The sequence below is a fragment of the Rousettus aegyptiacus genome, unplaced genomic scaffold, assembly GCF_014176215.1.
Source record: "Rousettus aegyptiacus isolate mRouAeg1 unplaced genomic scaffold, mRouAeg1.p scaffold_m13_p_4, whole genome shotgun sequence".
In the NCBI taxonomy this organism is placed as follows: Eukaryota; Metazoa; Chordata; class Mammalia; order Chiroptera; family Pteropodidae; genus Rousettus; species Rousettus aegyptiacus.
This window is the reverse complement of record NW_023416307.1, coordinates 147123037-147138690: the sequence shown is the minus strand read 5'-3', so window position 1 is coordinate 147138690 and position 15654 is coordinate 147123037. Positions and strand designations below refer to the sequence as shown.

Genomic DNA, 15654 nt, shown 5'->3' with positions numbered 1-15654 from the left:
CTGTTTGAATGTATGCAACGTGACAAGTAAATTGGAGTTAATTATGGTCAATTTCAGCCTTTAGTGTGATAACAGCTACCCATCTCCAATTCTAGACTCGTGGTTCCTGGTGTGGCTTGCTGGAGTCAGTCAGGGTGGGCAATAAATAGCTGCCCTCCAAATAGCTGTTCTATCTTCTGATTGCTAATTGCTAGTTGTGACCACTTAGGTTCAGACACAATGACTGTTCACCATTGTGTCAACCCTCACCAGCTGAAATGTCCTCCAGAGAATTCAAAGGAATGGCATCTGTTGTTGTTGTTGTTGTTGTTGTTGTTGTTATTATTCAATCCCTTTCTCTCCTTTTGGGAGTCAGACAATTAAGGATTAGGACATTTAAAAGCAACTCACATATAAGGGCATTTAGCGAGTATGCATGCTCATGGAGGGACACAGACTCAGAAGAGACCTGAGAAAATCATTAGCTTTCACCTCAAACTAATCTCTAGCACAGAGACCCCTCTTTGATGATCAAAAAAAGAGCAAACACTAGGGAGGGGGAGAATCTGATTTCCGGAGTTAATGCACTGTAAGATTCAAATGTCCAGTTTTAAATTTTAAAAAAAGTGACAAAATGTACATAGAAACAGGAATATATGGCCCATTCAAAGGAACAGGTGGACAGAAAATATCCCTGAGGAATAGATGTTTACATGTTGGGCCACTAGTCAAAAACTTTAAAACAACTATCTTAAAAATGTGCAAAACGCTAAAGGAAGATATAGACAAAGACAAGAAAATGATGCTTCAGGGTTATCTTGTATGTTTTTTGTTCAGGACTAGAATCAGCCATTTCTCAAGGAGCACTAATCCTCCTTTGATTAGGGAATAAAGTTAGAAACCAAGCTCTTTGTGTTCAATGTGCTACTTGCTGCTTGGGTATTAATTGTTTTTAGGCCCACTCAGCTGGCAAAACTAAAACTAAATGTGTTTATATTAACTTGTGTATATACTCATGGCTATACATATTTCTATAGATAATTGACTGTATCTATAATAAGCTAAGTATGAGTTCATACATTTGTCTCCAACTTTATTTTATTACCAAGTAGATAATTTTATTCTTTTCCCTTTGCTTATCTCTTAAGTTCCCACTCTGACAGTAAGGAATCTAGTTTTCACCTTTTGCCATCCATCTACTTAATTGTGGGATACAATTATAATTCTAGAATACAATAATAATTCTAGCTAGAACCATGTAAAATAGGAGCAGTATTGTTAACCTGTACCCCACTGGGAAACAGCCATATCAGCTAGAGTATAGTGCTTACATATAGTTCCTTTTCCCTTTAGTCTTCTTACACACTCTGCTTATTTCCAAGTCACTTAGTTCTACACATTTTCTCCCATTCCCATTCAGTGAGGTTGTTTCATACAGTTAGATTCTCTTGTCACAGTCTGCATTCTTTTCTGAGATCTTCCAACCTGTTAAATTAGATTTTTAATTTGCATATATTAAGGTTTGCTCTTTGTGCTGTAAAATCCTATAGGTTTTGTTAAATTCATGATATCTCTCAACAGCTATTGCAATATCATACAGATATTTCCAATGCCCTAGAAATCCTCGGTACTTCACTTGTTTACCTCTGCCTCCCCCCGAATTCCTGGAAACCACTTATCATTTTACTGTCTCTGTAGTTTTACCTTTTCCAGAATGTCATATAAATAAAATCACACAATTTGTAGCATTTTCAACTGTATGCATCCATATCTTTCCATTGTCTGAGAGCTCATTTCTTTTTATTGCAGGATAATATTCTGTTGCCTAGATGTGTCACAGTTTGTTCAGCCATTAATCTATTAAAGAACATTTTGGTTACTTCCTGTTTTGGGTGAGTATGAATAATGTTGCTATAAATATTCATGTGTAAATTTCTGTGTAGACATGAACTTTCAAATCAATTGTGTAAAATACCTAGGAACATAATTGCTGGGTCATATGGTAAAACTATATTTATCTTTGTAAAAGTTATAAAATTATCTTCCAAAGTAGCCATCCAACATTGCATTTGTAACATCAGTGATTTAGAGTTCCTATTACTCCATATCCTCACTAGCTTGTGACATTATCAGTTTGTGGATTTTAGCCATTCTAATATGTATGTGGTAGTATCTTATTGTTATTTTAGTTTGTAGTTCCCTGATGATAAATAATGATGAGCATCTTTTTACGTGCTTATCTGCTATCACCGTGTCTCTTTTGGTGATATGCTTGTTCATATATTTTGTCCATTTTTAAATTTTGCTGTGTACTTTTTGCTGAAATTTAAGATCTCTTTTTATATTTTGAATGCAAGTCTTTTCAGATACATGTTTTGTATATATTTTCTTTCGGTCTGTGGCTTGTCTTTTCATTCTCTTAAAAATGTCTTTCAGAGAGCAAAGGGATTTTCAATTTCATAAAATCCAACTTATTAATCTCTCTTTTATAGACCACACTTTTGGTGTTACATCTAAAAACCCAAAGTCACCTTGACTTTCTGCTTTGTTTTTCTGAAAGCTGTATGTATAGTTTTGCATTGTACATTTAGGTCTGAAATTTTGAGTTGATTTTTTGTAGTAAAGTCTACATCGAGATTTTTTTTTTTTTTTGCATGTAGATGTTGAATTGTTCCAGCACTATTTATTGAAAATGATATTTTTTCTCATTTAATGAGCTTTGCTTCTTTATCAAAAATGCCAGATGACTCTGTGTAGGTATGTTTATGGGACCTCTATTCTTTTCCATTGTTTTATGTGTTTATTCTTTTGCAAATATCATGCTGGGTTGATTTATAATAAGTCTTGAAGTCAGTTAGTGTCGGTCCTCTAAATATGTCCTTCAGTATTGTGTTGACTATTCTGAGACTTTGCCTTTCCATATAAACTTTTGATTCACTTAGTTGATATCCACAAAGTCGTTAGTTAAGTTTTTGATTGGGATTGTGTTGAATTTATAGATCAAATAGGAAAAATCAATAACATTGAGTCTTCTCATCTATGAATATGGAATATTTCTTTATATATAATTTTTAATTAGAGTTTTTAGTTTTGTGCGTATAGATCCTGTACTTATTTTGTTAGGTCAATATCTGGTGGGGATATTTCTGGTAAAACCCATGAAAGCATGTAGTGGATGAGTGGTAAGGTGGTAAAGGTGGATACATTCTATAACCCTGTGATGAAGTTTTAGTGTGTTTTTTAATCTGTATCTCTGACCTTCGCAGTGTTTCTAAGCTTCCCCCTTCCACCTAGCCCTTAGGCGAGAAAGGAAGCTTAAATGCAGCTGGCGATGGGTAATTTTCCATCTTCTACTTCAAGTCAGACTCTTGTAAAGTTATTTCCATTGGAGTTTTTATGTAGAATGCCTTTGTTATGAAAAGTCTTCTGGGCATATTTCGAAATGGTTACTTTACCCTTCTCCTGCCAGGAAAGAAGGAAACAAGGGTTTTGGCTCTTCGTCATTAAAACTTGGTGGGGTTCTTCTAGGTAACACGGCCCTATCAGACTATAGTCTTAGGAGTTTCTACCTTCATATGAATTTATTCTTCATCTTCAGCAATTTGTCAAAGTTATCATTTTAATATTCCTACCAGTTTGTGACTCCACTGGCTTCTGCATCTAGCAGGCTGATAATAGCTTTGGTTCTCTGTATTTGTCTGCCTCCCTAGATTTTGGGTTGGTGGTATGCCCTGTGACCTCAATTCTCCATTGATTCTAAGGAAAGTCATTGATGTTGTTTGATCTGCATTTTTGAGTTGTGAAGACAGAAATTTTCAAGCCCTTTACATGTCATAGATGAAACCTGAAAAGTAGTTCTATTTTTAAGAAGCCATTTAATGTTAATTCAATTTGTCAAATAAAGATAATGCTTTATAGATGTTCTATAATACATTATGTCAATTTTGATAAAATTTTTTAGTAAATTTGAAATTTCATATAAGTTGTGAAGTTTGATGGCATCAGTTTCTTCATAATATTCCCTCTAACTTTTATAATATATAATGTCTGTGGTATCTGTAGTAATATATCTTTTTTTCATTCTGCATTTTAGTAATTTATATTTTTGATATTTGTGTCTTTAAGTACTGATTTATCTGTATAATTAATCTTTTTGAAGCATTTCATTCTTTTGTGTTGTTCGTTAATTTTATCTATTTTTTGTCTTAAGTCTTTGCTCATATTTTAATGGTCATTTGAAAAATCCCAACCTGCTAATTATAACCTCTCTATCACCTTAGCTCTTCTATTTACTATATTTTCTGCTTTTTGTCATGGGTTACATTATCTAACTTTTTGTGAGAATATATGAAATAGATATTGATTGTATGCTTGACATTTTCAATACATTGTTGAGAGTCTCATTTTGTCCTTTTCCTTTAAAGACTATTGAGTTTCAGTCTAGAAGACAGTTACTTTTCTGGTGGCTTAGCTTGATTCTGTCAATACTTGGTTTTAGATCTCATTAGAGTAAGTAGCAGTATTCCTTATTCTTAGTCCAGAGTCCTACTCTTAATGCATAGACTTTCGAGTTCTTAACTGAATACTTGGAGTATTTAATGAGATCTTTCCACTATGCCCCTGTGTATCTTTTGGAATTTGTTTACCTCACAACACCTCCTACTGCCCAGGACCTCAGAAAACCTTTTTTGTTTAACATCAAAGAATCCTGGTTTACACAGGTATAGTTAAATATTTGGTCAACAAATCAAGGATACTTCTATCAGATTTATGACGCTCTTTCTCTGTTTACCTCCTGCTGATTTTGTATGTTGTTTCAGAAATTAAAGCTACCTCTTTAGCACCTAAGTCTGATCTTTATTCTATACTAGCGAGTCTCCTGCTCTGGATTGGAAAACCATTTCTGGGTGCTGAGATTTGATTCCCCCAGAAAGAGCATAGGTGTGAATATGGAACTCATCTCCCATGTTTCCTTTTTCTTATAAATCAGAATCTTGTGTTTTTTGCTCCCCAATGACTTCAAACAGTTGCATCATACATTTTGAACATTTTAAAATTGTTTACAGTGTCAGGGAGACATTAAACCCGGTAATTCACCACAAGCAGAACCAGAATAAGAAGTTGATATTTGCTTTTCTTAAAAAAAAAAACTTTTGAATGAATTTTATCCTAATCTAATGTCTTAAATATAATTTAATTTTAAAATGTTATAAATTTTACTACTTCCATTCAGATATTTATTTTTAAGTATGATATGAGCTAGGGTATAATTTTATATTTTACCATATGAGTAATTAATTATCTTTGCACTATGAATTCAATATCCTTCTTTTACCCATCCTTTCCAATTCTTTATATAGCTACTGTACATCTAGGCCAGAAGGATAAGATTCAGATTTTCCAAATATAGATGTTAAGAAAGGAATGAATACTTTGGTTCAAGAAATATCAAGTGCCAGTAATATATTAATTTTACAGCTTTAAAAAGCAGAATAACTAAAAATGAATGGAAAATGAAAATGTTTATTTTCTGCAATTTAATAAACTTAAGATATGATCCAAAAAAATGTCACACTTAGCATTTCATTTCCTCTGGGCTTTTAAAATGATGGTTAATTGCAGATGGTGACCTTCTGAATAAGACACTGTTTACAAGTGTTAAATTTCAAGTAGGAGGCTTTCATGGTTTTCCATAATGTGTCTCTAGGGAGTAGTGCATGCAATCCAGGCAAAGATTTATAAATCAAGAAAAAAAACCCAGACACTTCTGTGTTACCCGATTGCTCACCTACCACTCCCAAAGTTATAACCAGATGTGAAAATCAAATTATTTAAGAATAAAATTTTTATTCTCAGTTAATGATGCCCAATGTTACTTTATTTTATTTTTAATGGGAATGTATAGGAATAGAATACTTCGGTCTATTAATGAATGTTAGAATTTCTGAATTGACCTTGATAGATGAATACCAATTTAAATACTGTAAACCCTTAACAGATTTAGTAATTTGACCTAATATGACTCTTTGGGATTCTATGTTCAGCTTTCTTGTCCTGTCCTGCAGAAGGATAGTTCATATACCTGTCCACAGTTAGTTCCGTAAAGAGTTGCATGTGTCCAGAACATGTTGGTTTTTATAACAAATGTCACACTTTTCTGTGATGAAAACCATGACAATGGCTGTACAGGAGTGTGATAGAGGAGTCACCTTCTCTGCTTTGTAGTAGTCAATGTTCATACCTTTAGCACTTTCTTTGAAATACCAACAATTATGTGCTACCTATAGCTATCCACTTCTGTCTATCACTATTCTTAGCATATCAATGGGTTAAAAATATAGTCAAAGGAGAGGTAAAAATGTTGGGGACATCTGGAGAAGAATGCTTTTCTGAAATAACATGGCTGCTTTTGGTTAAGGGGCAAATGCTTTCTTCCAAGGGTAGTGAAAATGTTAAAGAAAGGAGATCGAGTTGCAGAAATGGGCTATGAACCCACAGTGATAGATTCTCTAGCTATTTCTCTCCTGCCCACTACCCACCTTCCTGCTCCTACTAATGTATGCAAACACAATGCCCTAGGCTCTCAAGCTACTGCAGCAGGACCAGAGGAGGATATAAGGAGACTCTGACCCACATATTAGGCATTTCTGTTTTCATAGTAGAGGAGAATCTGCAGAAATCTGTGTCTGTGTGTGCACCTTAAACTTGATCCATCTTTTATGATGACCTTCCTGAATCCCTCGATGAAGAAACCAAAGTCAAATTCACAGTGCATACTCAGATCACACATATTTCCTACTTTCAGATCACAGGCTTAGTTGAGTGATTTTTTTTTTTCTGGTTTCCTATAGTTACATAAAACTCTTATTGCAAAAGAAGGATGTACAGAGCTTATCATACCACCTACACCTATAAAGCCTGAAAGCGATAACCTTTGGAAGAAGAGAGTGGATGTACTGGAGAAGATAAAAATTCCATGATTACAAAGGGGCTTGAGAGAGTGAAGCAAGAGCCAGATGCTGAATATCTGCCTATCTTTAATAAGACCACACTATATTATGAAGCTTTATTTATTTATTTATTTATTTATTTATTTATTTATTTAGACTTCTTACTGTGTTCAAAGCCAAAACAGAAAATTCCTTGCTTTCTTGAGACAGGATCAGGATAAATGCATCGATAAAAAAAATGATAGAGGCGTCTTGTAGCTAGTTGAAAAGGATGGTGAAATGTATGGATATAGCATTTTATCTGCCTGAGGCAAATGACATATTTGAGTAATAAAAGAATTTTCTCAAACTTTTTGGATGGAATCAAAGATTTGTGTAAAAGCAAAATGGTCACTAATCTAACCGGAGAAACTGATTAGGGCTGTTTCTCATCAGATAAAGGTAGAAAGTTCTCAGAGTTATTCTGATTTAGTACTTTCAGTATAGGAACAGCTAAGGATCGCCGACACACGAAACTCTCTTGATCAAGAAAACTCAAACTAAGTTCCTGTGAAGCTCATTATTAGTAAAGAAATCAGACTTTTAAGCATCTAGAAGGATGATGTGAGACATAGCAACATGTAAAAAAATTGTTAAATTTCAATCAAATAATATGGCAACATTTGGGGAAAATATATTATTGAAGTGTGTGAACTATAAATATAGTGAAAATAAAATTTGGGGGGGTGGCTTTATTGAGGTATAATCCACATACCATATAATTCACTCATTTAAAGTGTACAATTCGGTGGCTTTTAGTATTTTTATAGATATGTATAATCATCACCACAGTTGTTTTTAGTATGTTTTTATTACCTCATTTTTTTTATTACACTTTAGCCATCATCTCCCAGTCCTCATTTCCCCTCCCCCACAGCCCTAAGAAAGCACTGATTCACTTTCTGTCTCTATACTTTTCCCTATTCTGGATAATACCTCTGAATGGAATGATACAGCATATGGTCTTTGTCACTCCCTTTTTTCACTTATGTTAGTTTCATGAATGTTGTAGCATGTATCGGTAGTTTATTTTTTTGAGTGTTAATGAATCATATTCCATTATATGTTTATGAAACATTTTGTTTATTCTTCACTTGATAGACATTTGGATTTTTTTCTATCTTTCAGCTATTATGAATAATGCTGCTATAAACATTTGTGTTTAAGGTTTTGTGTAGGCATATGTTTTCAGTTCTTTTGGGTGTATACCTAGGAGTAGAATTATAATAATAATGACAATTCTGTTTAACTTTTTGAGGAACTTCTGGATTGTTTTCCACAGTGTCCGTACCACTGTACATTTCCACTAGCAGGGTATGAGGGTTCTAATTTCTCCATATCCTCACCCATATTTGTTATTATCTGACTTTTTGATTACGGTCATCCTATTTGGTGTAAAGTATTGTTTCATTGTGGCTTTGATTTGCACTTCCTTGCTGACAAATGTTATTGAGTGTCTTTTCATGTGCTTGTTAGCCATTGTGTATCTTCTTTAGATAAATGTCTAGTTAAATATTTTGATCATTATTTAATTGGGTTGTCTTTTACTATTGAGTTGTATAAGTTCTTTATATATTCTAGATAAAAGTCCCTTATCAGATGTATGACTTGTAAAACTTTTTTCAGTTTTGTCTTCTAAGAGTTTTACAGTTTGGGTTATTATATTTTGGTATTTTCTTCATTTTTTATTAATTGTTGTGTATAGTATGAGGTAGGGATCCAATTTCATTCTTTTGCATGTAACATCTAGTCATCCCAGCACCATTTGTTGAAAACACTATTCTTTCCGCATTGAATTTTCATGGCACCTTGTTGAAAATCAGTTGATCATGGATTATTTCAAGTCTAAATAGATTCACAATGAGATTCAAATAGTTCTTTAAAAATCAAATAATCTTATTGTTTCTTAAACTATGTATATTAATAGAAGAAATACTCAAAAATTTATTTTATAAAGTAAGAACCAATTTAATTAAATTAAATGCCCAAACAGTCAACTGTAATCTAATTTGACTCTTGAATTCCGTTACAAAAACTTTAAATAAAATATCAACAAACATAATTCAACAACACATCAAAAAATAATACACATGACACAGTGGAGTTTATATCAGAAATGAGAAGTTGTTTTTAATATAATCAGCCTTACTAATAGTACTTGAAAAATTGTATAATCAATTTCATAAATGTTACAAGTTATTTGCAAAAACTCAATACTCATTTATTTCAAGTATACTCACTTAAAATAGATAATGAATACTGTATTAACATAATCATATATATACATGATTATGTATTATATAAATATACTTCTCCCTTATCTAAAAAGTGTTCCTAATAACAGTCAAAGATATATTAAAGGCATAAAAATGGAAGAGCAGAAGATAAAAGTTTTTCTGTTTGTAGATGGAAAAGCTTAAATAATCCATAGAAAAATTACTAAGAAACAAGAGAATCAAAGTAACAGATTTTTAAATTTACATATAATAAATGTTTATAATGTATAAAAGCAAACAAAAATTACATAGAGAATAAAATGGATAAAAGAGGCAATTTTTAATAGAAAAATTGCTAAAGTGTAAATTTAGTAAGAAATGTTTAAAACCTAATGAAAACTATAAAATACTTGTGTATAGTATAAAGTTAAACTAGAACATTTGGAAAGAAAAAGCATGATCTTAAATAGAAAAGTCCAATGTCATAACATGTACTCTATATTTTGATTTAGAAATGTAATGCAACACCAGCAAAATATTAGACATTTGTTTTCTTTCCTGGAGCTAGACAGGTTGATTATAAAATTCATTTGAAACAAAAAGTCAACAAAAAAAGACAGAAAAACCCTGAAAGAGAAAAATGATAAAGGGAATGAGGTATTGTTTTATCAGATATTAAAATAATTTATATAATCTCTATATAAGAAATAGTAAAACTTTGACTCGTGAATTATACTAAAGGAGTAGACTAGAATGTCCAGACATAGATCATATGTCATGTAGAAATTTTGTACAAATTAAAGCAGTATCTCTAATCTGATGAATTTTTAATTAGTGTTATTCAGATAATTGAATAAAAATATTGAAAAACAAAATTGAACTGAATCCTCACATCATACACCAGGCAAGTTCTAATTCGATTAAATTTGATTTAAATGCTGAAAAAAATAAATCATGTAAGTATTATACATATTAGTAAATTCCTATGTAACTTTGTTACTTATAACTCAAAGTTCAGAAGCATTAGGTGAAAAGATGAACATGTTTATAATCTTATAGAAAGATGGGCTAGAGTTATGTAAGGACAATTCATACACATACACAAAGGACTACAAATGGCTCTGAACTGCGTAAAAAAGTATTCAGTCTCACTTTCAATAAAAGAAATAGAAATTAAAACCACTGAGATTCAGTGTCTCACCTATCAGGTTAGAAAACCCTAGAAGTTTGACAATACCCTCTCTTGATGAGACAAAGGAAAAATATTTAGCAAAATTGCATATACATTTGCCCTATAATAAATCCAATATCACTTTTAGAAATATATGTTTGAAAAAAGTACGAAAATAATTTTGTGTACATGGTTATTAATTACATGACTACTTGTAATGTAACAACAACTAAGGTAGAAATGATTTAAATCTCTATTATTAGAGACCCGTTTGAATAAACTATACAGTGTTGTACTATGAGTCTATGAAATGAAGAATAATTCTTGTGGGTTCATACTCAAACCCTCAGAGTTGGTATAAAGATTATTTTAAAGTGAAAACATTTTGACCTAAAGAAGATGCAAAAAGAAATCTCACATGAACTTTCCTTATCTGAAAAAAGCAGGGGTTCCCAAAAATACAGGTCCAGCAGCCCCCTTCTGAGGGAGTTTTCTGGGAATTCAGCTGCCATAGAGGCAGACTAATCATTCTGTTAGCATCCAAAGTCCAATAGAACCTTCCACATCTTCTCCATTTAAATCTAAACCACTCCCTCCCCTCTTTGTTAAATTTGGTATAAGTTTAGTACATATATCTTTGGCTCTTGAATGAAGTAACTCATCACCGAATACTTCTGGGTGTACACTCAAATAAACCTTGTCTTTTTCCCTCTTAATTTGTTTATTATCAGTTAATTTACAGGCCCCAAACCACTGAATCTATATTGGAAGAAGAAAAGTTTACTCCTAGCATTCTCTATATATCCTAGCGGGATCTCTGTGATATAATTTGGTATTATATAAATATCATAATATATAAAATGTGTAGTTCGCTATAGATTATCTGAGAAAAAAGAGAATATAAATATGTGTTCATATTTTCTATATAAAATGTGAAAAGATAAAAAATAAAACTGAAAAAATATAAAGGTTTCCTGTGGGGGAGGAAATAATGTTAAATGGAATAAGAAGAGAAGCAAAATTTCTTTGCATATAACTCATCATATAATTTAAACATCAGAACAATCTAAAGTATTTACATAATTATAGACAAAATTAATTTAAAAAATCAATATATATTAAGAGTAAACTGAAACAAATTAAACTTATGATTTTGGTTGATAGAATAGCCACAGAGAAAACCTTAAAAACATTGTAAAAATAATGCCTACTTAGAGTCAACTTCAGTATTTAGATTAAGTTCCATTTAAGTAATGAAACAGCTATTAATAACATAAAGTTAATAAAGTTTAAAAAGTTAAAACAAACAATATCACAGTTTGCCTGAACATATCTAATAGTATCTATATGGGATATATCCTATCAAGGAGAAAAAACTTTTCCTCTATATTCTTAGGTACAGTGATTAGGGACCTGTGAATTAAATTTACAAAAAACATTAGTAAGACAAAAGACAAAATTTAATCTTGTGAGGTAGCTCACAAAAATGTGACTCAAGTAGGTGGCTAGAATTTGGGGCTTATATATCATTTAATCTGGGAAGAAAAAGGAAAGAGTAGTATTTATAAGATATGAATAGTGTTTTAATAGAGGGAGCATTGGGGAAGAAAGGTCATTTATGGGAAAATAACTTTTTAGGAAAAATAAGTGGGCCCTTGGAAGAATAGGTCAGATATATGATAGTTTGTGACAGTGTCCGTTTAGGTGTGGTGTCAACTTCTAGTCTCCAGTGATGAGAGTCAGTCTTCCCTGGTTGCTCACAGGGAGGAGATTTGTGACAATTAAGTTCGTTTGAGTTCTTTTGGGAAGCTCTGCTTTTAGGCAGATAAGGGAGTTCAAGAAAAAAGCCTATTCTGAAATGCTTTCAGCTAAAAATTAATTTTTTATGGCACAGTGGAATATTCCAAACCTCTTCAATCCAAAGGAAAATAAAGCAGCAAATAAATTATTTCTGGTAATCAATTACTAGTATCAGGGTTGGATTGCTATTCCAAGACAGCTATGCATGTATTATTGAATAAAGCAAATGAATAATGAAGGTATTTTTGTTGCAAACAAGGATGGCAGTTTGAGAGGAAAAGAGATAGTTGTGCATCTATGAGGTTAAATAAAAATGCTGCAGTTCTGAATTTGAATTGAAATTATCAGTATGAAAAATTTGAATACACATAGACGCATATGAATTAAATGTGTCTCAGGCACACACACATACATTTCCCAAGTCTGCACACTGAAACAATAAACACATGAATATGGGATGCAGCTATGTGGTTAAGAAAGTCTCTTTAGTTCTGATTGATAATTAACAATATTTCTTTAATATTTCCTACATATGCACATACATACACATATGCATATATATGCACACACATACATATTTCTTAGCTCTGGACATTGAAACAATAACCAACCCTAGCTGCCTCTAATTCTAGGGCATAAAATACACAAGATAGGTTTAGAGCATCTTTTTGTACTAGGTAACAAGAAGCTCTCAAGACTCAAGTGGTCTCAGAATCATAATGAAGAGGCTTCTACTAGCCAAAGATGAGCAGTAAGGAATATGACTGCAAGGGATTGAAACACACCAAAGATTTTTAAATTCACGAGTTCATAATAATATTGCAAACATAAAATACCGTTGGACAATTTTAGAAGTTGCTAGGAAACATTATATGAAAAATTCATAAATGAACAGGAAAGAACCAGCATTCCTTCTTTTTTTTTGAATGAAGTATACCTCTAGGTAACCAGTTAATGAGGGAGGGCTCTCCTTTTAAAAGTGTAAGGGAGAAAAAGTTTTTCTTGACCCCCTTAGGGTTCCTGATTGAGTCTGAAAATTAAACTGACAGAGAAAAATTAACTGGACAAAAGCATGCACACTAATTTAGCATAAGTTTTATATGACATGGGTGCCTTTATAAGGAAATGAAGACCCGAAGAAACAGACCTGAGTATTTTCACGGTAGGTGTGATAAGAATAGACAGTCAGTGCAGGGAGAATAGTAGAATTAGTGTATCGATATTTAGCAATTTATGATGCATAAGGGAACCTGAGAAAAGAACTGCTAAAGTATCGTAATGAAAGTACACAGTGCTGCCATGTGTGACAACATGGATGGACTGCAAGAGAATCACGCTAAGTAAAATAAGCCAGACAGAAAAAGTTGAAAATCACTTGATATCACTTGTATGTAGGGTATAAACCTAAAAGCAACAAATGAACAGGACAAACAAGCAGAGACTCATGGACATGAACTGTAGACTAGTGGTTACCAGAAGACTATAGCCTAGTGGTTGGTTATTAGTGGGGTGGGGGAGGAAGGGAGAGGTAGACTGAGTAAAGGGAGTCAAATATATGGGGATTGGGAGAGGGCGAAGTGAGTAAAGGGGATCAAATATGTGGTAGCTGAAGGAAACTGCACTTTGGGTGGGGAGCACACAATAGAATATACAGATGTCAAATTATAATGTACACTTGAAAATTATATAATTGTATTAACCATATTACCCCCAGTAAACTTAATTTTAGAAAAAGAAAATACACAATACCACCAATAAAGCAGTTTTGTAAAAAACAAAACAAAACAAAACAAAACAAAACAAAACAAAAGCAAAAACAAAAAACAAAACAACACAAAACAAAAAAACATCAAATGCAATTCTAATGAAAATTCTCAATCTAAGCCATGATTTATAAATAAGGTGTTAACAATACCACAGTGGTGCAATCAGTAAAATACTTACAATGGTGTATTTTGTGGGACATCAAGCTGGTTTCTTCAATAAATACATTGAAAGAAAAAAAAAATAAAAATAAAAGAAGAAGAAATTGTAGGTTAAAAAGACACTGAAAAGCTATCAGTCTATCAGAATGCTCATCTGGATTCAGGCAAGCAAACTTTTCTAATTAATTAATTAGACAATGATAGGCATTTAAATGTAGGCTGTATATTTTATTATGTTGAGAACTTTTTGTGCCATAGGTCTTACGATTTGAGAAATGAGAACCTAAAGAGAAAGCTAATTTGCTATTATTCCAGAAGAAGATAAACCCAGAAGTTGGGATCAGGAGTTGGGGCTGGGTTCCACTGTTAACAGATCTTAGACTTAACATTCTCTGTGGTCTTAAATAACTTTCTGACTTAATGTTTTTAGTCCACATCTCCTTGTCTGCATCTACTTTTCCACATGATTGTTATTAAATTGTGTTATTGTAACATCCCTTTGCAAAGCAGCATTGTCTCAAAAGTAACAAAATCCTTTTACTTAGGAAAAGGCAGCACGTTTCCTTTTTGCTTTGACTCTATATCCCATGTTTGTGTTTTTTCTCCTCCTGTTACGACTTGCTATAAAAATTTAGATCATCTTTTTTTTTAGAGGTGAAAAAAGGATGAGAATACACTCTTAAGGAACAATTTCAACTAAAAGAAATACAGTATGGATTGTTATAAAATAATATAAAAAGCAGTTAAGGGAGAATTTGCCACCAACAAGAATTGAGAATCACAGGGTAGATTTAGCTCAATAATGCTAATGTATTCTCCCTGTCTGCAGAGGTTTCTATAAATAACACACTCAGGCACAAGGCACATCCTTCATGATTAGCTTCTCCCTCTTGACTTAGTTCATCAGTTGGTGCCATCAGACTCTTTGGAAAGTCATTGCTTCTGATTAAGAGAAATGAGCTGATTCTTCCTCAGAGGGCCCACCAAGCTGGCAATAAAGCATCAGAGGCCAACTTTGCCAGGCTCCTGAGTGTCTACCAAGCAGGCAGGCTGCTCCTTATGAGATGAAAAGAGGCCCAGATTCCCCAGTGTGTAACAGAGCCACAGCTGTCATTTGATGCCTGAAAGGGAGGCTTCTGAAAAGGAAGATGCCATCCTAAAGCCACTCTGCTCTCTGGTCCCATGTGTGTGTGTGAGTTTGTGTGTGTGTGCCTGTGCACACACTGTCTGTATGAAGAGTTGAGACTTGCTCACGTTCCTAAATCAGATGACAGACTTTTACTCTGCTTAGCTTCCCACATTTCTCTAGTGCTCTTGCAAACATTGGCTAGAAGCAGCATTAAGTCCTGCAAGGTGAGCGTTATCACTAATTAAACCCCCCCCCCCCCCCCCCCCCGCAACCAGAGTCGGAAGATGAAAGAAGGAGAGAGCCTGGTGCTTGATTCATGAACTCTATTGTCCAGACAACGGGTCAGGAATGCTTTCACTAAATTGGTACTGGTCTTTAAGGTGGGCCAAGAACTACTCCCGAATCTAGGCAGAGCCAACAATTCAAAGAAATAACAGGAAATAAA

General features: G+C 33.1%; 1 long non-coding RNA gene across 4 annotated transcripts in view; it reads left to right on the top strand.

Moving 5' to 3' along the window:
- Positions 1–15654, top strand: part of LOC118601671 — a 224105-nt gene that overhangs the window by 135032 nt on the left and 73419 nt on the right. For all 4 annotated transcript variants that reach the window (XR_004950497.1, XR_004950495.1, XR_004950496.1 and 1 more), the window contains one exon: positions 1789–1871. This is a non-coding gene — a long non-coding RNA (uncharacterized LOC118601671). The remainder of the gene's footprint in view (positions 1–1788; positions 1872–15654) is intronic.